General features: G+C 33.9%; 1 protein-coding gene across 4 annotated transcripts in view; it reads right to left on the bottom strand.

Moving 5' to 3' along the window:
- CADM2 (cell adhesion molecule 2) overlaps positions 1–25,661 on the bottom strand; it is a 1,053,394-nt gene that overhangs the window by 758,155 nt on the left and 269,578 nt on the right. The gene's annotated exons all lie outside the window — the stretch shown is intronic.

Below are 25,661 nucleotides of genomic sequence, written 5' to 3'. Positions count from 1 at the left end.
AGGCTTTTGAGATGTTTGACTTAAAGGAAAAAAAATCCCCCAGAGTAACTTGGTCACTATCTCCAAAATCTTACAAAATGCAATGACGTGTCAATAACCAGAGTGAAGACTAACAATCAGAAACACAGATTTAACAATTTTCCAATAAAATTACTTTTTGTTAAAAGTTGTTGGGTTTAAAAAATATATTAGTGCTTAAATTGCCAAAAAAATACCTGTGTGCTCCTCTATATTTTAGTTAATCTAATGTAAACCTTCAGAAATCCTTCTTTAACATGGACATCTAACTGCCATCTCAGGGTTATTTAAAGGGTTAAGGGCTATAAAACAAATGAAACATTAGATTTTATAGGTAAACATTCAATGAACATTAACTTATTATTTTATAGAAAACAATTAGAACATTAACTGAAGGCCACAACAAAGTATTCATAATAGTTATTAATGGGAAATGGAAAAGAATAGAAAATGATTAGAGCAGTGATTCACAAGAGCTGTTACATTTAAAATGAGTATGAAATAGGTGCAAATATGAGTAACACTGATCAGAAGTGTCTATTGAGAGAGACAGACAGACAACATTAGGGATAATAGAGAAGGACACTAAAAAAGAAAAACAAAGATATAAAAACATTTCTTCACCAGAAATGAGAAAAAGTCAAAACTATTTTCTTGAATGTTATTCAAACTGGAGTCCATGGACCATTCCCCATTAACTTGTCAAGTTCTGAGAACCTGATGCGAACTGCACTGGGTGGATATAACCCCTTGGACTTATCGTAGGACCTGTGTGATCCACAGTCATGGTGTTGCCAGTTTTAGACAAAGTATTTGTTGCTAACAACAGCTGGAAAAGCTATAATTTGTGAATGGTTTTCTTGCTGATTTAGAACAGATTAAACATTATATTTGTCACTGTATTCACAGGGTTGCTTGAGTAGGAGGGGAAAATTAAAGTGGAAATAAGGCACTACAAATCACATGACCTGTGATCTTTCTTACTAGGCGCGGTTCATTGTAATACGGTTCAAATGTGAATGGCATCTGTCAAGGGTGGGAAATAGACTGAGAAACATTACAATCACCACCCATTATTTGTGAGCTCTAATGTGATCAATGCATTTTAGACATGACACTAGAACACCAACAATTACTTATAAATGTGAAGAAAGCCATTAGCACTTCAGAAATTTGTTTAGCTATATGGAATATTTGTTCCTTTTTCCTACTGAGGAAAAAGAAATGTAGTAAAAACAGAGAAAGCTTCAATACTTCAATTTTTTTCCAGATGACTACAGAACTTTTCTGACAATTTTCAAAAGACAGATGGTGTAAAAATAACAATTAAACAATAAAAGAATATTCATATCAGAAAGAATATACTTAAAATACATTGAAGCAAATGGATTTTGAAGAGGCAAGCTAAACGAGGAAGTAATTTCTACTTCTCTGTTGTAAATAGTATTCAAGTAGCTTTAAGAGTTCACTCATCTTTAGAAGATGCCTAAACTCTTCAATTGCGTCTGCTCTAGGAAACCCTGACACAATGATTCGGAATGAACCGAGTTCTCAAAACACAATTACGTTATTATTTTTCCATCTTATGTTAGACCCATAATCATGTTGGAAACCTATAGTTGGCAATAATGGGGCACTGGAAAAAGTGTCCATATCATTCATGTGAAAGAAACATTTTGACTGAAAATTCTGTATCCAAGTGATTGAGGTCAGAGTGCACCTTTAGTTTGAATGATTTGGATAATTGTTTCAGTTCTCCACTTCATCTTACTAGTATAAATTGCCCAAAACAAATGTATGAGTTACCACATTCATTTAGTACAGTGAAAATATGTAGACATTTTTTTGCATATAAAGTTTGTACGTGTTTGTAGGAAAATAAAACTGAAAACTGCTGAAGGTACCATTTACATATTTTCAATACCTCCTCTACGGAAAATGAATTACAGTATGCAGGCTCATACATGTTCACTAAATTGCATTTTAGTGTAGCTATTTATCACTAAACTATTTTTAAAATTAAACAATTCTTAAATTTTGATCACCACAATGATGGAAGAAACCAATAAACATCTTATAAATTAAACATGATTTAAAACAATATATGAATTCGCATGGTGTCCCCAGTTATTGGAGTAAAATATTCATATGCTGTGGAACTATAGTACTGAAGAAATACCTATCTTCTTGTTGTCCTTCACCCTATGGCTTGGCTCTGGTTCTGTTGTCTTGTATCATGATTGCTATGTGCCAAATGATAAGCAGAAGCCAACTGCACTTCCTAAAGTGAATCACTGTACTTGTTTTAGTTTCCCTTTGCAAAGGCTGAGTTCTGATCTGTGCCTCAAGCACTAAGGCAATCAATGCTGATGAATGACCAGAAATGGTTTCTTTATTCCAGACCTCGCTGAATAGAAAGTTTCCATTATCTCATTCAACATTTTCACTCCATCACTTTGACAGGGACAGGGAGTTCCACACTTCACTGCTTTCACTTTGGAATAGTAGCCTACTTATCTCTGTTTCTAATAGGGAAAAAAGAAAAGAAAAAAAAGTCTGGAGAAAACTTGTTTGCACACATATAAATGCCATCTTTCATTCTTCTTTTAATTGTCACTCAGTTTTACCTGGAACATAGTCATTTAAGAAAGGGTGGCAGAATAAAAGTTCATAGACTATAAAGCCCAGTTTTTTGATTCTAATGGATATGGCACTTTTGTTCACTTTTCAAGAATTGGATAGCATCTTGACTTCCTCATGTGGCTTTGTTCTGGCAAACTGGCAGCTTATAAAGTCACCCCATATGCACATGTTGGGACTGTGTGAGGGTTTTTTTTCCTTCCTTTTGTGAGTATTGTCTATCTCTGTGGAGCAGAAGAGCATGCTGGAAAAAAGGCAAGGTGTGAACCGGCCTGTCTTTGGCAGCTGGTCAGCAGGCTTTTGAGAAGAAAAGCATCCAAGGTAACAGCACAAGATGTCAGAAAGAAAGTTTTTGGAACAAAAAATGGAGGAAATTGCTTGGGCATTAATTACTAGAAATGGCAATTTACAACATTTATTCCCTGCCAGAACTTTTCTTAATGCTGCAAAGACAGTCTTCCAGTGCGCACAGAGCACACTCTTTGCAGGGGCAAAGTCCAGCTTCTAAATATTCTGATTAAGCAGCCGCGCACAAGAAGTTGGCCATTCAGCTTGGCCGTGCTGCCTCATGCATGGGTAGTACCTTGGGAGAGTTTGAACTCATGCCACAAAGAAAGGGAATCTTTCTTTCCTGAATCTTGTATGTTTCTGAGTATATTTCTGATAATTTTACCTGTATAATACACACGTTTTTGAAATGGAAGGACTAACTTGTGATTTAGGGGAAAACTTTATATTTATATGATAGCAAACTATCTGAATGATAATCTAGAATATCACGTTGATTATATGTATAGTATCAGTTGTCTATCATTTCATTTTATGGTGGTTTGTGTTCCAACAAATATATTTTAAAAAATAGTTTGAGGAAAAACATTATAAAAATGAGAAAATATAACAGAAATCACGTAAATCTATGGAACCTCTACATAACACTGGTAAAGAAGAAACAGCCAAAGGTACCACGACAGCAGGCAGAGGCTGTGGTCCCCACACGGACCCTGGGATGGGACATCACCGGTCCATGGAATGCTCTAAGTGTTAGTTTTTTCTTCTGGCAATGAAGAAGAACAACTCAAAATTGTATTTTCAGATTCTGAAGGTAACACTTTTAAGTACCTTCAAAACTTGACAAATAAGCAAAAGAAAATACAGACATCCTAGTGGAGGGAATAAATTAGCCTTTACCTTTGGCCATTTCTCTCTCTTCCCTGGCTATATGTGTATACTTGTGCTGTCTTAATCAATAACATTATATAAGATTTTTAAAGAAAGAGTGGAATACATGACATAGGCACAGCTATTAATGCATGTAAAATAATCTGTCTTAAGATAAGACATTCAGCCAGCAGTATTTTGAGTATTTTTGTCCCCTTATACCAGTGAAAGCATTCTGCTACACTAGTGCTTTGTACATGCTTTTCGGTTAAAACATGACAATACCACGAAAAGGGTGGTTAAGAGCAGGGTCCTCGATAGTTCTGCTTTCAACACTGGGCCTGCCTCCATCTGGCTGAGTGACCTTTGTAAGTTACTTGACCTCTCTGTTCCTCAATTCCCTTATTTGCAAATTGATTAAGTAATTGTGTCTACCACTTAGAGATGTTAGAAAAAAATAAAAAGGATTAATACATGTAAAATAGTCAAAACAGTGCCTGGAATATAGTGAAACCTTTATAAGTGGTGTTAAAGTAAAGTATGTTTTCAGAAGACTATTTTATAGTAAATCCTGGCATGAACATGTCTATTTTTTTCCAAGAAGTTAAGTGGCAGAAGAAAATCAAAGCCTTTTATCATATGATACAATACTGCTTATATCAGTTCAATATCAGCAGGACAAGAGTAACCAAAGCAGTTACAAAATGGAAGGCATGTGCTAAATACACAGTTAAGTTTTAATGTATTTGTAATGAGCCTTTTTAATCTTCAAACTTTGGTGGTAATCAAAATAAGACTTTGCAAGCAATAAAGGGACTTGTAAATAACGAGACTTCTAAAAGAATGAAGATAATAATTGAGTAATCGCTGGAATTCAACAATTTACTTTTGAGGGGTAGAAATATTTTATAGAAAGGTGATATCCAAAAATTCAATTTCTATTTATTTATCTTAAGCCTTTGGCTTCCAAGTCACAGCTTTTTGAATAGGAGCTCTTGCTTAGTTTCCACAGGTGCATCTCCTCTGGCAGATTTATATGCCTCATAAAGCTTTATATAGCTCATAAATGCAGACTTTCAATCCTACAGGTACTGCTGATCTGGAAGTTTTATTTTATCTTCCAGGCTGATGAAAATGGCATATCCTTGTTGGGAGATTCTACTATGAATGACAGCACAACGGTATAAAAATGGAAGAGAGTGATCTTGATGATAAAAGGTCTGGGAGAGGAACTGTGAAGTTGAAGTCCACAGGGAGAACAGAACTGCTAACTGGGATCTGCAGGGGAGGAGAGCTTCACACTGAGAACCCAGAGGAGTGAATGCAGCCACATCAGAAAGCAGGAGTGTGCAAATGGAATAGTGGATCAAGTGGAAGGGGATGAGCTGCCAATATGTGCTGTATATTTAGGTTAACTTACGATGATATGTATTTATTCTCAGGACAGTCTAAGTACTTACTCAGATCAAGCTAATTAATTCAGATTTCTTAAAAGCTGGTGGGAATTTTCAAAATATCTACAATGGAAGTCAAATTTTCTAGAAGTATAGATATAAAAATAAATACTAATAAATAGATATAGCAGGTATTTTATTTCTTTGTGTTTGGAATTAAGGTTAAAAGTAGGAAAAGATTCAAAGAAGAGGCTCGATAAGGACTTATTTTGACGGTCTAGGTTAGCAATAAAGCTTACAATGGCTGTTGGCAGTGGAGGTGTGGCAAAAGACTGAGACACATTTCAAATGTGAAATAATGTATATAGTGCCTAATGCATGCCAGCATTCCCTAAGAATGATGTATACATTCCTTCATTCACTTCTCACAAGGATCCAATAAGGTAGGTACTACTGTTACTCCTATATTACAGAAAATAAAATGGGTTTGGAGAGGAGGTACACTATGTCATGCAGCTATGGAGTGAGGAAGCTCTGCATTCTGGGCTTTCCGGTACGACCGGGCTGGCTACTCATTCCACAGGGAAATCTGGCAGCGGTTTCATTGGGGCTGAAATCCAACCCATGCTCCACTCATCACGTCACAGAGCATCTGCCACTTAAATGGATGAAGTTTCTTCTGATATGCTCAAAGGTATCACGCAGGCTGATAACAACTCTGCAGCATTAGGAGGACCCAGACAGTCTGACAGGAGAGCTATTTTAAAGGCCATGCTAAATACACTAAGTCCCTCAAACAAAAAGCAGAGTTTCTCCCAAACAGTCTTTTCCGCACAACTAACACTCTCTCTCTCCCTCTCTCTCTCTCTTTCTTTTTTTCCAGGAATCTTACTTCCCCTAGCCCATTTGGGTGAGGAATGGTCAGAACCTTCCATTGTCACTAACATTGCACTGCACTATTCCTGTATCACAACATTTATGAACGAACCCTTTGTTAAGTTCCCCTCAAACACAGTTTCATTACTCGCATTTCCAATCTGTTTCATGGCAGGACTCTGGCCCTAGTGGTATTCTTATTCCCAATTTGCATCTAAAAAAACAGTAGATCACACAGTTAGTAAGTTCAATTCAGTTTAAGAAGTACATTATACTAACCAACAAAGAGTAGAAAGCAGAAAATGAAGGACATGAGTAAAAAGTTTTATACAGGATCTTAAAGTTCCAGCATTTCATCGGTTCAACAAACAGAAAAGATATTATTGGCAAAGAGCATCCTGTGCAAAAGCAGGGAAGAGTAAAAGATAAAGGGAACTACAAATAGATCTTTGATGCTACCTTGCAGAGAACCAAGAATGGTGGAATGTGAACTTAGAAATGTATCCAGTAAGCTAGATAATAACAGGAGGGGAAAGGTGGTGGCCATTGAGAAACAAAACTGTAGGATTTTAGCAGGAACATAAGCCTAAATGGGTTGAAAATATGATTTGATTTCCCAAAAGCTGATCGTAGTCACGCAATAACTTTGATATTAAAGATGGTAATATGTATGCACATGTTTGCCTACATTTCCTCTGCAATCTTGCATCTATTGTATACATATTGATAGGATATAATGCAGGTTTGCTCATCTCTGTGCTAAGTCTGTGATAAAACAAAATATCCTGCTAGCAATACCTAACATCCAAGTACTTTGAATGTTAGTGAGTGAAATTTTAAGTACAGAGTGATATTCTTTACAAAACATTTTTGTTTTATTTTTGGTTTTGGTATTTTCATTATATGTGTTGTTTTTTAAAAAAATTCACTGTGATCTTCAATGAAGGTTAAATTTTGTGAATGTATAGGAAAAAACAAAATATCATCTTAGCAAATGGTGTGTCAGAACGTGTGCTTTTTTGTTTTTCTAAGTTGGATAGCATTTTACATAATGTCAGGGTCATTAAATTAAGTGACATGTTTTGTCTTTGTTAGCAGTCTGATTTTGAGGAACTACTCCACAGTCAGCAGAAGGGACAGATAATAGAGCAGATAATGCTGAGAGTAGATGAGTTATTTACAAAAGAGATAAAATTAGCTTTGATGACAGATGTGGAGAGGATAGGTTCTGTAGCAGATTCCTTGAAATAAAATAGTGTTTAACCCTCCATCTGTTTCCTATGTAAAAGATGACAATGATAACAGCACCTACCTTAGTATATATGGGGATTGGCTGAAGTAATACATGTGAAACACTAAGAATAATATCTGAGGGACTGTGAACACCATACATGTCTATGTATTGTAATTAAACATATTAGTATATTAGCTCTCATATTTTTAATAATTATTATTTAAATTTCCACTTAGAAGCAAAACACGATGCCAGCTAACTCCAGAACATGTCACAATCAATATTTGAACAAAATCCCACATCCACCTCATTCTCGCTTATCCATTCCTTCTTGATTATTACAAATTACTTGGTGGTGTCAAGTGATCATCTGGAGCCTTGGGGATTTTAAAGACGACCTACAGAATTCCACTTTTCCTTGGGTATAGCTCAAAATAATTGGTGTCATATGTTGACACGAGCATTTCAAATCGGTTCACAGCGTTCATGATAAATCGGGCGAGTTGTAGCTGTCTTATGTGGTTGATCAAGAGGGAAAACCAAAAAACTTGAGATGCCAACAGCCATGATCAGAGCAATACATGCTGACTTTTCTCATTATGGGCTAGTTCTTGATCACCTAATTCCTCAAACTTTAGGAGAGTTCATGGAAAATGCTGACCTTCTGACAAAGGGATCGAGAATGCTAACATGACGAATTTCTGAGATAGTAGTGAGAGGTATTGACCATTAGGAGAAAAACCTATAAATTACCAGGAAAAGATAATGCCATTCCTGTTGACCCAATAATCCTTCCAACTATATAGTTAGAGAATGTCTTTTTAAAGGTCATTTTAAGGTCTCAGGATTTCTTCTAGACTTTGAGTTCCTACTATGTAAAATAACTGAGAATTATTTTAAAATATCAAGATAAATAAAACTGTTTATAGTGGTGACAAAATGTGGTTTCTCTGCTTTTGTATGAGTAGGCATACTTATTTTCTAATCCCGTAAGGAATATTGTTTTGCAACTGGTTTTGTTTTTATATTTCCACAATGAGCATTAGACCAAAGATGGATATTGCAAGTGGAGATGATATAATATATATGATAACACAAAGTTTTGTCTATGGTATTAATTAATTGCTTTAAATAATTTTATTATAGATATATGTGCACATTTATTTTAGTAGTTTGATGATAACCTTATAAAAAAGAACAAACAAGTTTGCAATATTGGTAAAATAATTGATTGCAGTCTGCTCTCGCTTTATATTATTTGCATCTAGTGACCCACTTAAATCAAGATTTTTGTCTCAAGATGGACTTCCAGTCAAGATGGAGGCATAAGTAGACAAGCTTTGCCTCTGTGCATAGCCACAGAAAGAATTACAACTAGACCTTAAAAAAATAATAATCAGATCCATTAGAAAATTGAGCTGTATGGAATCCTAATAACCAAGGATTTAAAAAAGCCACATTCATCCAGATAGGTTGAAGGGATAGAGATGCGGAGACCAGCAAGAAGCATGGAGAAGCAGTGTGGCATGGAGAAGCAGTGGAGGCCAAGGAACTGTCATGGGTAGTTCTACATTTGCGTGTGATGGATAAAAATCAGGAAGGATACCTTGGGAGTGAGCAATCCCAGCTCCAGGCCAAACCATACATCCCAGGGTTCCAACCCCAGGAAGATAAACCCTCATAACTTCTGGCTGTAAAAACCAGTGGAGATTGGGACAGTGGAAGAAACTGCCAGATTTTCATAAGACTCCACTTAAAGGGCCCACATGGACTTCCAACATATGCAAACCCACCCACTCTTGGATTCAGCAACAGGACAAGAGCTAGAAGGGCACCAATCACATATGGGGAATGGGTGAAATGGCTGGAAATGGGGTGAGTGCTGGACAAAGCTGCAGAAGCCAGGCAGCAGCATTGCCCCCTCTCCAAGCACTCCCTGACACACAGCCACAAAGAGATGAAATGGGTTGCCCAACCCAGGTGATTTCCTAATTCTCCATCCCCCACAACTTGCAGGTGCCTTTTCTACCATAGGTCATGCTACTAAGAAAGGGGGCAAAAGCTTCTCTACCTAATACACAGAAACAAACACAGGGAGGCTGCCATATTGAGGAGACAAAGAGATATGGCCCAAATGAAAGAACAGAACAAAACCCCAGAAAAAAAACTAAGCGAAATGGAGATAACCAATCTATCAGATGCAGAGTACAAAACACTGGTGATCAGGATGCTCAAAGAACTTGTTGAGTATGGCAACAACCTAAAGGAAGAAATGAAGTTTGCACTAAGTGAAATAAAAAAAAAAAATCTACAGGAAACCAACAGTAGAGGGGAGAAAGTTGGGATTCAAATCAATGACTTGGAACATAAGGAAGAAAAAGCATTCAACCAAAAGAGCAGGATGAAAAACAAATTTAAAAAAAAGCAACTGAGGATAGTATAAGGAGTCTCTGGGACATCTCCAAATGTACTAACAGCCAAATCATAGGGGTGCCAGAAGGAGAAGAGGAAGAGAAAGACATTGAAAACTTGTTTGAAAAAATAATGAAAAAAACCTTCCCTAATTTGACAAAGGAAATAGATGTACAAGTCCAGGAATCACAGAGAATCCCAAACAATTTAGACCCAAAGAGGACCACACCAAGACACATCATAATTAAAATGCCAAAGGTTAAAGATAAAGAGATGATTTTAAAGCAGCAAGAGAAAGGCCAAGACTTACTACAAAAGAGTTTCTATACAAAAGTTAGCTGATTTCTCAAAAAAAAAAAAAATCTTTGCAGGCAAGAAGGGACTGGCAAAAAGTACTCAAAGCAATGAAAAGCAAGGAACTACAACCAAGATCACTCTACCCAGCAAAGCTATCATTTAGAATGGAAGGGCAGATAAAATTCTTTTAGACAAGGTAAATCTAAAGGAGTTCATCACCACCAAGTCCTAATTATATGAAATGCTAAAGGGACTTATTTAAGAAAAAGAAGATCAAAACTATAAACATTAAAATGGCAACAAATTTACAACTATCAACAAATGAATCTGAAAAAACAAACTAAGTAAACAACGAGAACAGGAACAGGATCGTAGATATGGGGGTCAATTGGAGGGTTACCAGCTGGGAGAGGGAAGGGGGCAGAATGGGGGAAAAGTACAATGATTAAGCATAATCAGTAGGTACAAAATAGACAGGGGGATGTTAAGAATAGTCTAGGAAATGGAAACTTATGTGCATGTCCCATGGAAACGAAATAAGTGGGGGACTGAAGGAGAGAAGGGGAGTACCAGGCAGAGTGGGCAAAGAGAGAGAAATTGGGACAACTGTGATAGCATAATCAATAAAATATATTTTTAAAAGATTTTTCTTTCTATAATTTTGTCTCTGTAATTTTCAAGTTATATATGGATATAGACCATAGAATATGTTATAATATATTTTGGGGTTCATCAATGTTTTCTGAGAGACAAGCAAAGTAGATGACACAAATAATTGGTAAATAAATTATTTAATAATAATTATTTTTAAACAAAAGTTAAAAAATTCTAGAACCCGATTGAACATTATAGGCCAAAATAAATCCTAAAATAGGAAGGAATAGGAATAGGAATCCCTAAAAATTGGAACAAAATAAATGTCAAAAATCCAATCATAAAAAAAAATAGAAGGGTTTTTACATGTACTATAACACTGGAACTTCATAACTCTATAGAATAAAAAAGAGCAACATAAACACCCTCTCATATAAACACACATTTCTCTACCACATTAGAAAATTCACCACTAACTGCTATTTTTATTCATTTGAATGAATTCAATATTCTTAATAAACAACTTCGCACACAGTTACTGAAACTGGGAATACTCATAAATAAGAATTGTCAGAGATGCCATATGTATTTAGCATTATACAAGCAAAATAAATGTCCATCTATAAAAACTGAGATCTTAGATCTGGCTGTGTGGTTCAGCTGGTTGGAGCATTGTCCCCTACACCAAAGAGGTCACAGGTTTCATTTTCAGTCATGGCACATAAATAGGATGTGGTGGGTTCGAGCCCCAGCTGGGAGGATGTGGAAGGTAAATGATCAATGTTTCTATCTCTCTCTCTCTTGCCCTCTCTCAGATAAATAAACATATCCTTGGGTGAGAATTAAAAATAAGTTAAAGTAGCCCTTGCTGGTGTGGCTCAGTTGATTGAGTGCCAGCCTGCAAACCAAAGGGTCGTTGGTTCAGGCTGAGGTTCGGATTCCCAGTCAGAGCACATGCCTGGGTTGCGGGCCAGGTTCCCAGTGTGAGGTGCACAAGGGACAACGCACATTGATGTTTCTCTCCCTTTCTCTCTCTCTTCCCCTCTCTAAAAATAATTAAATAAAATCTTACAAAAATAAAAATAATTAAAGTAAAACAAAATAATGAAAATAGAGATCTTAGATTTTGATCAGTAATACCATTCCAGTTTTATTATTTGTATTTAAATTAGATTCTTACCCAATTTCATAAATACCCACAAATTATAAGTAGTACTATGCATTCACCTTGATACATAACTAAGCAATGTCTTTCACTGACAGATATGTTACATTAAACTGTCTGAAATACTGTTTTTGCACTTCGGACATGGTTAAAGATCGGCAACGTCACATGACTCTACCTAATATATTTACATACATTTGCCAAACTTATGTAGTTATGTGTTACTGTCTTGATAATGACATTCTCATTTACTGTTACATTTATTTTGAACTATCTTTAAAAACATTAATACTTTTATTGTCTATACAGATAAAAATAAAATACTTTTCAGTTTTCTCAAAAATATTATTAGAATTTTTCTGCCTGCTTATTAGTGCTGTCTTAAATAAACAAAATAATATACTTTAAGCACAACATAATTTACTGCAATTCCATTCTTATATATTGAATAAAAATTTCTGATAGGCCAAATCAGTTCCATTTCCTCTTAACTGTGAAGGATAGGAGTCAGACTAACTTTACTATTGAGGGTTTAGATTGAGCTAGTGAAATAATTTTACTAATTAAGAACAGATATAATATATTTTAGCCTTAGTTAATAAAAAGAAGAGGTAAATATTGTGAAGGAAAGTATACTATAATGTGTGTTTGGATTTTCAAAATGATACACTGACCTTTTCTATTAACAAAATACTGGTGAATTTAAAATGTTCAGATATAATAATTTACTTCATTTGTGAAATTTTATGGGATTGTCAGTATGATCATTATAGAATTCATTAGACACTTAAATGAGGTTTCTTTACAGAGTTTCTCTGTCTCTCTTTCAAGTTAACTTCTGTTCCAGTGGTAAATAACCCAAATTAGAGCTAATAACTTTGAATATATTAATCACAAATATTAGTTTCCAGGGGTGTAAAACCATTTGGCATCTCTGTGCCACACTGGAAGAAGAAGAGTTGTTTTGGGCCACACATTAAATGCACTGCAACACATAATCACAAAAAAAATCTCATAATGTTTTAAGTAAATATACAATTTTTTGTTGGGCTACATTCACAGCCATCCTAGGCTGCATGCGACTAAGGGCAGCAAGTTGGACACACCTGGACATTAAAATTTTTCAATTATCATCTTGTGTACTTCCAAAGGGACTGAGCAATTATTAGAAAACAAACTATACCAGATAATAAATTTTAATTGTATGGATTTAAAACAAACATACGTGGTGGCCTTTCTGTATTTTGTTCTATATGAAAGTAGACCTATAATATATTATTTTGGTTTTAAATGAGTAAAAAAGTGTTTTCCTAAGGTCAAAGGGAATCTATTCTAACAATGTGTAAAATTACTGATTTAAGACAATGTTGGGTAAATTAACATGGACAATATAAATATCTATTCAATGATGACTCAACGAGCTAGTGAAGCCATCATCTACGCTAAGTACTGTAAATTCTAGTATTTTTTCCAGTTGTTTAAAACTCCAAAGACTGCTGTGTGAACACATTATTTCATTTAAACAGCTACTGTAGAAAAAGAAGAAAAAAAAAACTTAGGAATATTCTGAATGAGGCTACCAAGTAAGTTTTTTCATATTATTATTAACCTACTTTATCTTAAATATCTAAAATTACAGTAAACTAGAATTAGTATGTTTGGAAAACTACTAAAAATTCAGAACCTGATCTAAATATAACCCATAGAAACAATCTGTGGATTGTAGAAGATATTACCATATATACTATATACATTTGATATAATAAAATTAAGTCAACTATAAGTAAAAATAGTATATAACAATAACATATGGAAATAATTTGATACAAGCAGTTTATTTGTCCCACAATATAATATAGCAAGTATTCATTTATACTATGTAGTAGCGAAGATTAAATGGGCATACTAAGAACATTTTTTGATGTTAAGTAATTACAAATTAAAGACTTTTTCATATGTTTTATTAATTCTACAATAGTTCCTGTTCAAAAATAAGGTTGCCTAATTTTTACTATTTATTCATCCAGGTTGAATTCAGCCTTCTGTATGATTGAACACACTTACAATGAGATAGTTGATTTGCTAAGTACACCAAAAAATCCTATTTGATGTTTTCCACTTAAACCAATGGACCACATTTTCATGAAGCATTTTATTTATCATCAAATTATAGACTATAAGTAATTTTAATCTGGTTATTATTTCTGTTATGTATTTTACCCAGTTCTGATTTAAAATTTTGTTTGCCTTTCACCCTTATTTGGTGAAAATGCTGTATGGTCACAGGAGGCAGTTCCTGAACATCCATGTAATGAATAAAATTTGTTAAATGAATAAATATGAACATGAATTATGTGGGAGTTTGTGGGGATATAGGAGAAGAAATTCAGAAAGCAATTGGCTGTGTGCAATGCAGAAAGACTATTTACATTTGGTTTAAACACAATGCTGTAATTAATTTTAATATATTTAAAACACAATGTTTTAGATTTTTGCCAGAAAAAATAGAAAAATGCATAAACAAATAATAGTTGTGCTATATGATAGACCATTCTGAATGAGGGTTTTTCAAATGTTGAAATAAAAGGATTCAGTTTTGTAATATTATAGAAATATGCACTTTTGGCTAAATTTAATAATTCTAATGAATAAAACCAAAGTGAAATTATTCATGTATATCAAGAAGCTTATGTAAGACACTAAACTAGCATCTCTGTTGAACCCACTATAGTTTATATTTTAATACCTGCTTGATAAGTATGTTGAATTGAAATTAATTAGGAATATATTTCCATTCATTTTTAATTACCCATCATGATAAATGAATAAAATAAATTTGCTAAATCATCATCAGCAAACATTCCAGAAACCTGACTTTGTCAAAAGAAGAATGAAAACAAAAGCAAATGTACACAAAGTGAAAAGACAATTTCTAGATACTTAGGAAAATATATTTTAAGATAGGAATTACTATTTACAGTAATTTATAGAAATATATCATGAAATCAACTACAAAACTATAATTTTGTACACTTACAGGTTTTTCAGAAAAACACAAGTTCTTTGGAATTATTTTATAATTCTAAGTACTCAATATAGAATCAAACTCAATTTTGAAATTCTCTGTGAGTTATAGCCTTATCGTAGTTCTCTTATTAAATGTCTAATTTTTATACTTTGAATATTTAGATTCCTTATTTGGTTTTTCTTTAACAATATATGGGAAAAGCTAACAATACTGTACTTGTTTTGTTGTAGATATTTTTGATATATGAATTATACTGAAATTCATTAGTTAATCCTTTTACATCCCTATACTCTGCTCTTTTTATATTACAAGTTAATCATGTTTTCAGAGATGCAACTTATTTTACCATTTCTAGTTACATGTGCTATACTGATTGCAATAATGGGTTCCTCATTATAAATTATTATATAGCTTGACAATTTGAATGAAATTTCTCCATGTCAGGTAATAAAAATTCAGATCCTATTAAACATCAACATATCATGAAGTGATTTAAAATATAAGTTAAGTTGATTTTGTAACAAATCAACATATGTATAAAACACAATATCAATAAAAATCCCAAGAGCTGTAAGATACTTTTTTCCCTCACATACAAATACCAATAAAAAATATAAGTAGGAAACAAACTTTAGAATTCTAAAGGCAATGAAAAGTGGAAGTACCTTAACTTTGTCAGAAGTTGTTGTTTCTGAATCCCTTACACTCTGGGAGTTAACCACTCAACTGTTGTATTTTCTTCACATTATCTTCTGACTTAATTATCAGATGTATAGTGTATTCAAACATAAAACTGTATTTTTGAAGTATGTTTACTATATATCTGGTTAACTTCCTACAAACTATGACTTATTTATTATTAAAGAAATTTCCTTTATATCAGATAAGTTTATATTCTTCAACTCTTCTGGAGATTCTGATTTCAAATAACAAGCATTACATGATCCCTAATTTTAACTTAATGTCATTTAGTACTATTGATTTTATTCAATAGACCTCAATACCAATGACAACTGTTGAAAAATTTGAGAAGTTCTGTTTATAAAACACACACAAACACATACACACTAACCAAATCTATTCACATCAACAATGAACAAGCCTTAAGCTTCTGTGTTATGTAACGCAAATGTAGGAAAAATCATGGACTTTGGAATGTGGCAAATCTGGATTTTCATTTCCTTCTCATCACTAACTAGTTAGATGGCTTCTGGCTTTTAATTAACCACTTTGAGTCACTATTATTTATCTCTCTGTCTGGCTCCTGGGAGGCTGAATATAATGCAGTCAAAGCAAGTAGCACATTGGCCCTTGGTAGTTAATACAATGTTACTGCTAAGATATTTCTAAATAGTCATTTTTATTTGCAAGCGATTTATATGCCATTAAATTTGAGGAAGAAAGGTAGAAGTATGTTTACAAAGTCACTAGAATAGCAAAAAGTCATTTACTCTTAAATGTTGACCAAAGGGTCAATTCCAAGGGAGACCTCCTAGAGAAGTACCCCTGTGTGGAAAGGTGGAGAATGCAGAGGAAAGCCACTGAATTCTCATTCAGTTAGAACTTAATTCTCCAAATATTTTACAGTTTTATGGCATGTTCTTGATTCCACAAAGCTCTGGACCAGACTTACGAAAAGCACTCCAGGAGCGTTTTTCTTTAATGGTTCACATGGCAACTCCATTACGGTTGCCTGGATTTCCCTCATTCTGTGGAGGCTTGTCTGGTTTTGCTGGCAAAACTCCTGCTTGTTATAACCATTGTATGACTTGAGACTAATGCTGCTTTTCAGGTACTATTTTTGTCTTTGGTAAATAGGGATTTACCCACTCTAATTTATTTATGGGTTAAAAAAAATCAAAGTATTCATTATTTCTAGTTATCCTCCAAACTTAACGCTTGGCTAGACTTTGTAAAGAATTATCAAAGCCTATTAATATTACTTTTATAGTTTTCAAAGTTTGTCAAATGAATGCTTATAGGAGGATAGTGGTGAGCTGGGGAGGGAGGATTTATTCAACAAGTAAATATAACATAATAAATGACAGAAACCTCTTAACATCCCTAGGGTCCTATGAAAGGAGCTGCTTAGGGATGGCAGCCTGCCATGGGAAGGAGTAAAATTGTATCTGAAGTTTTCTACTTATGCTCCTGTTCTAAACCACAGCTTAGAAAATGAGAAATAATAGTTAAATTGTTATGCACTTAACCCAAGGTATTGATCCAGAAACTGTTTTCACAATATTTTTCCTTTTTGGAAGGTCAATAAAACAACTGAAATAAAACTTTACAATTTTATCTAATGTTATTTAATCTGAAGCTGTCAAAAATAGATAAAATGATTTGCACATTTTGTCTCAGAAAGTTGAGCCAGAGAAAGTCCAATTTATGCTTATTTTAAAACCTTTTACTGCTAGAGGTTTTTGGCTGAGGTTTTACCTCTCTTTATTCAAAAGGCCCCAAGAGAGACATTATCCTTCAGTCAAGTACACAGCCCTTGCCTGTTCCTGAGATTTTCTGCCACACCGTTTGTTATAATAAACTAGAAACTTAAAAAGTAGTCAGCATGATTGACCATGTGCCCAAACTTTTCATAGATAAAACGGCTTTTATACATATTTACAATGAAATCCATACTTAGGATAGGAGCACTTTTCTTAGCGACACAAGACTTAGTTTATTACTTTCCAGTGTAGAAAATATTCCAAAATTTAACTTCTGATCTTTAACAATATAGTTACTATAATCCTTTTTTAAGACTTTGGATGAAGGGATATACAATATATTTTGGATTTAAACAATCAACCATATAATATTTCCACATAAATATTTGTCTATTGAAAATTTAAATGACAATTACAAATGATTGGATCTATCAGAATAAATTGTCTAAATTTTGTCCTTTTTTTAAAGAATTTATTTATTGATTTTTTTTATAAGAGGCGGGGTGGGGAGAGAGAGAGAGAAAGAAACATGGATTTGTTGTTTCCCTGATTTAGGTATTCACTGGTTGTTGTTCATACATACCCTGACTGGATATCAAACCCATAACCTTTATGTATCATCCAGATGTTAGTTACTGTTAGCTACTGAGCAACGTAGCCAGGGCCTGAATTTCATCTGAAAGTAACTAACTTGAGAAAAACAGCCCTAGCTGGTGTGGCTCAGTGGATTGAGCGCCAGCCTGTAAACCAAAGGGTCGCAGGTTCAATTCCCAGTCAGGGCATATGCCTGGGTTGCAGGCAGGGTCCCCAGTAGGGGGGTGTGCAAGAGGCAACCACACATTGATGTTTCTCTCCCTTTCTGTCTAAAAATAAATAAATACAACATTTAAAAAATTATACAGAGTTCATGAAGTGCAGAATAGGCATATTCCCAGAAATCTTGATCTTAATATAACTGGGGATGTTCTTCTGTCCTACCTTTAAACAGGTCTGTATGTGTGTATACACTTTGGTTTGAGGGGACAGTAGTTCTGGCTGAATACTCTGTTTCCTTACTCCAATGACAATTTAATGTGCCGCCTCCCTCTTTCAAGACCAAATGAGATGCATGAAAAATTACTTTGAGAGCATAAAATACTTTATGAATGAAAATTATTATTACTTTCAGACAGGTAATTAGTGCTTTTAGCAAGGAAGAAGTACCCACTTGACAATACTAATATACGGATGATGGTTCTTTGGATTTGACCTTCTAACCATTTGGTCACATACCTATGTGATAAGTAGTATACTGTCACTTATATCATCTTACTCTCCTGATGAGAATTTAGGAATCTTATGAGAATCAGATATATGAGGTTATAAATATAGATATAGTGCCTAGTATTTTTCATTGAACAGTACCTAGAACTCTAGAAAATATTTATTAAACAAATCTTTCAAAAATATTTAATAACTATTTAAAATCAAAATATCCAGTTATTGAAAAATAGTAGAAATAATATAAATGTTTTTAAAAAACTTCTGCTTAATTCAATTTAGTTTTTGTTTTAACTAAAAATATCTCTCTACACATTTATGTGTGAATTTGTGAGAGAAAGCAAGCCTATTCTTCTTTCTAATTGGGTATATTTCCTTTTTAATATTAATTTTATTTATTTCAACCTTATTTTACTGATATATAGATACTCACAGGGTCTGTATAGAAGTGTTTTGTAACTCAAAGGTTTATATAACTTTATGAGAATACATAGAGAAACTTTATATAGAGACTCTTTTGATGCCCAAATTTTATATACGGAATATTTAAACTGAAATTCTGATTTCCTTAACTATATAAGTACTAAGATGCTGACTAAGAAATGTTATCTTGGGTATGCAGCTATTCAATTATAATTTGTTGAGACACCTTTCACAAGACACTTAAAAGAAAGATCCAGAAAGGGAGACTGAATTAGAAATATTTTCGAGAAAAATCTCCTATATGTTACAGCTAGATATGAGGGAGGACCCCCAAAACAGAATTGTCTTGTGGAAGGTGGGCTCCCTTGTAGGATAGGCTTCCCCCGCTACGTGAGTGTTCTAGGAACCCATCTGTATCAGTGTACCAGCTGGCATTGTTGTAAGAGGCTACATTTGCCTTCAGTGAATTTTTCTGAAGTCTCTTTCAATGTGTTTGTCCATTTCATGATGAGTGATTTACAAGTGCACCTGCCTTTACCGTGCTGAGTGTTCAGTAGCTTTTGACCAAAACCAACATGATCTACCCTCCCTATTCACCTGATTTTTGCCCCCGATAGACTATTTTTGTTTGTTTCCCTGGTGGAAAAAGTCCTCAGAGGGAAACATTTCCCAAAGTGGAAGAAGTGAAACAAAGAAAACAACAGAAGCACCAAAAGGCATAAAAATTGATGAGTTGAAAACCTTTTTGAGCAGTGGAAAAAGTGTTTCGATAGGTGTATTGCATCAAATGGAGAGTACATTGAAGGTGACTGAAGTTGAAACATCTAAGAATAAATACACATTTTTTTGTAAATAAATTCTGTTTTTTTAGGAGTCCCCTCACAACAGCAGAATCCTCTAGATTTTACTTCAAAGAATCAAATTCTCAAGAAATATAAAATATTTATAAATTAAACCATATGCTTGAAAGTGATGAGGATATTATTTCATTTATTTCAAATTTGAAAATAATATAAAGTGAATTTTTGATAATGTTTATCTACAAAAATATTATACTAATTTTAGTGACATTATCTAATGACATAATGAACTTAAATTAGTTTATCAACTATAGTTGATTGACCAACTGGACATTCAAACTATGAGTATTGTCTATTCTCAAAACACAAAGAACATGCAATTGGTTGATATTATCCTAAGAGTCTATCTGATAAGCCAAGTGCATTTGAAATGAAAACTGGATTTCCAACAGATGTAAACTATTTTAGGAATTTAAATTCTCCTGATTATTACTTTCAATTTTAAGTTTTCTTTTAAAAACATAACGCCAACATGTTCTCTGCAGTCAAAGCCTTATCATGTATTTCCTCAGCAAGGAATGTCATATCATCTTATAGGATAATCTCCTTTTTAATATTCTCACATATCAAGCACTGTACTTCTACTGATATTACACAGTGGTCAGACTCTTAGGTTTTATAGTGCTTAATAAAATTTTATTGCTGCTTTGTAGTCAGTCTTAAGAATAAATTAAATTTACATATATATAACTAAACACACAAATGTGCAGGAACTCATTCTCAAATAACAAAAGGAGTTCAATTGCAACACTTAGTTTTTTAAAGTATACTCAAAATTTATTCTAATTCATCTAATATTGATACTTTTCTCATATTTATGAGTAAATATTGTGATAACATTAAAATGATAAAAATTTCAAAATAAGTGTATTTATCACCCAAACAAACCCCTTTTTATTGTACTAGGTATATTACCAGACTTAGCAAATAAATAGGATTTTGAAACAGCTTAAGCCCATATGACATAACCCTACAACTTTGCCCCATTCAGAATGGGTGGAATATGGAAAGGGAGAAAAAGTGGGAACAACTATAACAGCCTAAACAACAAAAATAAAATTTGAAAAAAGAGAGAGAATGCTATGCTCAATTCAGAGACAGCTTCCCTCTTGGGAAGGACCCCTCAGTCATTCATTTTATGTCCATTGCTTCCAACACAAGCGCCATCGACCTAGTCTGATGACATGAATATGTTGTTGATGTTGTTCTAATTAACTCTTTTTTGGACAAAAATCACTATGTCAGAAGTTGAGGTATAAGCACTAATACACATTTTTGTTAAAGTAATTTCTATGACCTTGACAAAGAAGTTTCACATGCATTCATTGGCTGATGCTTGTATGTGCCCTGACAGAGAGAATCTAACCCAAGCCTTTGGGAAATCAGAACGACGCTTTAACTAGCTGAGCCACCAGGACAGAGTCTGCTTTTATTTTCAAGTTAAAAATAATTAATCATAACAAGAAACAGCATGTCACAAATGTAAACCCAGAAATGGGGGAAAAGAAAATTTTCCTCCATCCACTTCCATGTATAACAATATATTCAATGAAGTAATGATATAAAAAGGTATTTAAACTTTTATCTAAAATATTTATTCATCATCCTGCATTTAAATTTGGCAGCAAAACCAGTATCATATTTTATGAATGCTAATAAACCAGAGAGAGACAGAGAAAAAGAGAAGAAGAACTTTCTTATGAAATGGCATCATGCAATTATGTCAGAAATCTCATTCATCCTACATTATCTGGAATATATTCTTTAAATAATATAATTTATTAATGCTATAATCAAATCTTAAGGGAACTAATACTTAAATTTTTAAAGTAGATTTCCAGCTCATAAATTTCAATGTGCACTAATAACCTCCATGAATATAATTAATATTTAATGAAAAGACTTTCCTGACATTTGGATTATACTCTAAGAGCTGTTACATCTTTTGAAAAAATTTTTGAAGAGTTACTTTTAAAAAATACTTTTAATATCTTAGAACAAATCAGCACTTGTTAAAAATGACTGAGAAACTAAAACAATTTTCTAATTCTACCATAGCTCTTCTAATAATAAGTACAAAATTTTTTTCAATTAGAATTTTAAGAATAGAAGAAGAATTCATTCATCATCTCTTTAAAACTTTTTAACATTAAGCCACAGATAAATGTATTTTATTTGTGCTGTATTATATTGGATAAAGATGAGGTCCATCATATTTCCAAGATGAAAAAATCTAAATTTTAAGGGTTAAGAAAACAATCAGTAAAAAGCCTTTATTTCTGATTTTAATGTATATTATTTTTCACAATTTTATTGACTAGTAAGTGTTAGTAGCTAAAATAGTCAAAATCATATCTCCATTTGTTTTCAAACTATCCTTTAGCTAAGATCCACTGACAATAGCTATGTCAAAACAGGTCATTGGTGTTTAAGTACAAAACACTTTAATCTATTTGTGTGGTAGTTCTGAATGGCACAACTACAAAACTAAAGAATAGGAAAACGTTTCCCCCTCAGTACCCTTCTAACTTCTAATAGCTTTTAGATAGAGTGCTCCATCTCACTAATTTATGTCTTTGCATGATTCAGCATTCGATCTGGTGCTTAAGCCAAGTCTGTTTCTTTACTTACCCACAGGACATCAATAAAAACAAATAATATGATACTTCATATGCAGGAATTCTGATTTTAACCTTCAGTTACTCACCTATGAGAGAGAAGAAATAGATAATGGTTAGTATTAAAATACTTAATATTTCATGTTATAGTCAACATCCTCACATAAAAGGGCCTCTGCTTCTTGCCTAAGACTTTGATATGTATATTTATGTGACAGTTCTGCAAAGTAAATTATATTTGAGGGTTTTATATTGTTAAGGTTTTAGGGAGGTCTTTATTTTCTGTGTAAACTTACTTGAAAAAATATGTCTGGAGGTAAATCAACTTAGCAACCTGAACAAAGCATCTTAATATACCAAGTGCATTACCTTAGATGATTTTTTATTAAATTACTTCACTAAAATAAATGTTCTAGTCAAGCATTATGTTCACAGTCATTTAAACTGTTGATCTGGCTAGTAGACTATTCCCTTTGGGCTCTTCCCTGCACTCGAGAGCTCAGAGGAACTACAGATTATCCCAGAGGAAGCGGTAACTTCAGGTCTCTAACTTCAGTCTCTGAGCTCCAGCAGCCCAACCTGCAGATACTGGATGCTCTTCAGAGGTCTGAGACCACATGGCTTTCTTTCCAGATTACTTACTTTCTACACCATTTCCACTCCCCGCCCCCACCCCCCCCCGCCCCGGGCTCTAGATAAATATTAAAATGATGAGGAGTTGGGCTGAAAATGACAGAATTTGACATTAAAAAGTGACTTTTCTCACACAGAACCCATCAATACCTTGGAACACATTGAAGTGTAGGAAAGGAGCCAATGATGGTTCGCAGGGAAGACCTGTCTGTAGTATGGCTTGGTATGTCAGGAAGGGCTCTATTTGCAGGTCCCCAAATCATTGAAACTACATAGAAGTAATATTATTAATGAATATTTAAACCACAATTTCATCCTCAAAAGGACTTTAGAAGTACACTTAAATGGTAAAAACACCATTTATCTTCATATTTTGCAGTTAATTTCACAAGCCCTCACATTCTTTAAAAGTAAATTTAGAAAAATATGCAAGGGAAATATTTTTAATAAGTTTTTGATATCAACAAAACTCTCTCTGGCAAAGATCATTTAATTTTATTCAGTTATTCTACTCACTTTTTAGAGTTTATTAAGTTATTCAACTCACTTTGTAGTTCTGCCTAGAATAGCAATCTAAGAGATGCTACAGATGTTAAAGAAGATTAATAATCCCAGTAATTAATATTAACATAGGTAGGAACACCTGAGGTGAAAGAGCTGTGTGATCCTTCGTGGGGAGCAGCAGTAGGAAGGTCAGAAGGGAGCTTGAGCAACTGAGTTTTGTATTTTTTTCTTTCCCACAATACCCTGGATATATATTCCATCCTGAGAAACAATTGTGAGGCAGAATAAAAACATAAACTTCACTATGTGGGCCGGGTTTCAATTGGGTAACAACAGGGTAGCAATAAACCCTGATGTGGCTAGAGAGCTGATGTCAATAACTGGTGCAGAGCAGGGGACCCTCAGCAGTTACAGGCTCACTGCAGCAGCGTGTGCGGAGAAAAATAAGAGCTGTCAGCATGGTTGCCTATAGGGTCAACTTTAAAAAACCTACTATACTATTTTATACCACAATTACCTACCAGAAAATACAATAAACATATAACTTGAGATAGCATTACAGAGACAAAATAGAAAAAAATGAAAAGAGGGGGTATGGAAATTTCTATGAAAGGACATCAAGAAATAAACTTAGAGAAAGATTCAGTCATAGATGACACCCCAAAATAATATATAATTGTAATAAAATTGCAATGACAGTTTTAATAACTTATTTGGAGGAAGTTAATGAAATTATTATAAAATGAAGATTAAAGTTAAACATCTGTCAATTATAGAAAGAAGAGCAAATACAATTAAAGGCATTGCATTCAATAGTGTATCAATTTTGTGTTTTGCAACTTATCATTCTAGCAATTGATAATTGTTGCACCAAAATACAGCATGGGCACTTAAAGTCATTGTGGAGGACATAATATGGGTGGTTCTTTTTATATCCCAATTCAACATAAGTAATTAGAATTTAGGGGTACAAGCTTTACATCACTCAAGGATCCCAAGGCACAGAGGTCCCAGGAGGCCAAATGTCCCTCAAATTTCCATGATGGCAGTCAAGAGCTGATCATGAACTCCATGTTCATGAGTTCTGAGTTTCTCTCTCCCTCTCTCTCTCTGCTTTTTTACTTTTTTGTTCAATCCCTCCACCCTCATAGCCAACAGTGTGGTTATTATGGGGTGGGGGGAGGAGGTGGGTGGAGATGGAAAGGAATATAAGGGGGATAAATGATGATGGGAAAAAATAAAATAAAATATATAATAAGAAAAAAAAAAATAGCAAATGACTGTGATCAGAAAATGGTCTGTTCAGCTGCAGTACAAATATCAAAGAGCAATCCACATGAAGGATCCCATATTTAATTTCAAAGAAGGATGTTGCTATTTTACCCATTTTTTCAGTTTAGAAATGTGGCCTCCATTGCTCCTTGTCATAGATGATAGATGATAGGATAGATAGATAGATAGATAGATAGATAGATAGATAGATAGATAGTAGAACACTAGAATAAAGCCCCTAATAATGCAGACCAGAGAATGGAGGTTTGAGTGACAAAAAGGCATTGATTGCCATACCCAGTGTTTAGCACACAGGCAGAGCTCGTTAGTTCAGATTAGCTGTTGGATTAATTCATTTTATTCTAATGTTATGTTTTGTACTAGGCATTAAAGAACACCTTATACTCTATAGCAGGGATGTCAAACTCATTTTCACCAGGGGCCACATCAGCCTCGTGGTTGCCTTCAAAGGGTGGAATGTAATTTTAGGACTGTATAAATGTTACTCCTTAACTGTAAAGGCCCTAGCGAAGGAATATGTGGTTTAGAAAGATTAAAAGGTTTGTGGTAATGCATCCAGTCAGTAAGTGGCAGTTATGGGGATTCAAATCTAGGTTCTTCTAACTTCTAATTCTATGAACACTCTACTATATTATGCTGCTTATTTATTGTTTCCACATATAGACATTTTATCTCAATACTACAAATAGATAAGTATTTGAACAGAAGGTCAAGAGTCGTTGCAACCATGGCTGGTGGAGGCTAGGATGCACTGTTAAATGTTAAGTATACAGATTGTAATCAAAGTTCAAGTCCTTGCTGAACCACTTA

Source organism: Desmodus rotundus, chromosome 2 (genome assembly GCF_022682495.2).
Source record: "Desmodus rotundus isolate HL8 chromosome 2, HLdesRot8A.1, whole genome shotgun sequence".
NCBI classification, from domain to species: Eukaryota; Metazoa; Chordata; class Mammalia; order Chiroptera; family Phyllostomidae; genus Desmodus; species Desmodus rotundus.
The sequence above is the reverse complement of the archived record's forward strand: the minus strand, read 5'-3'. Positions and strand labels throughout refer to the sequence as shown.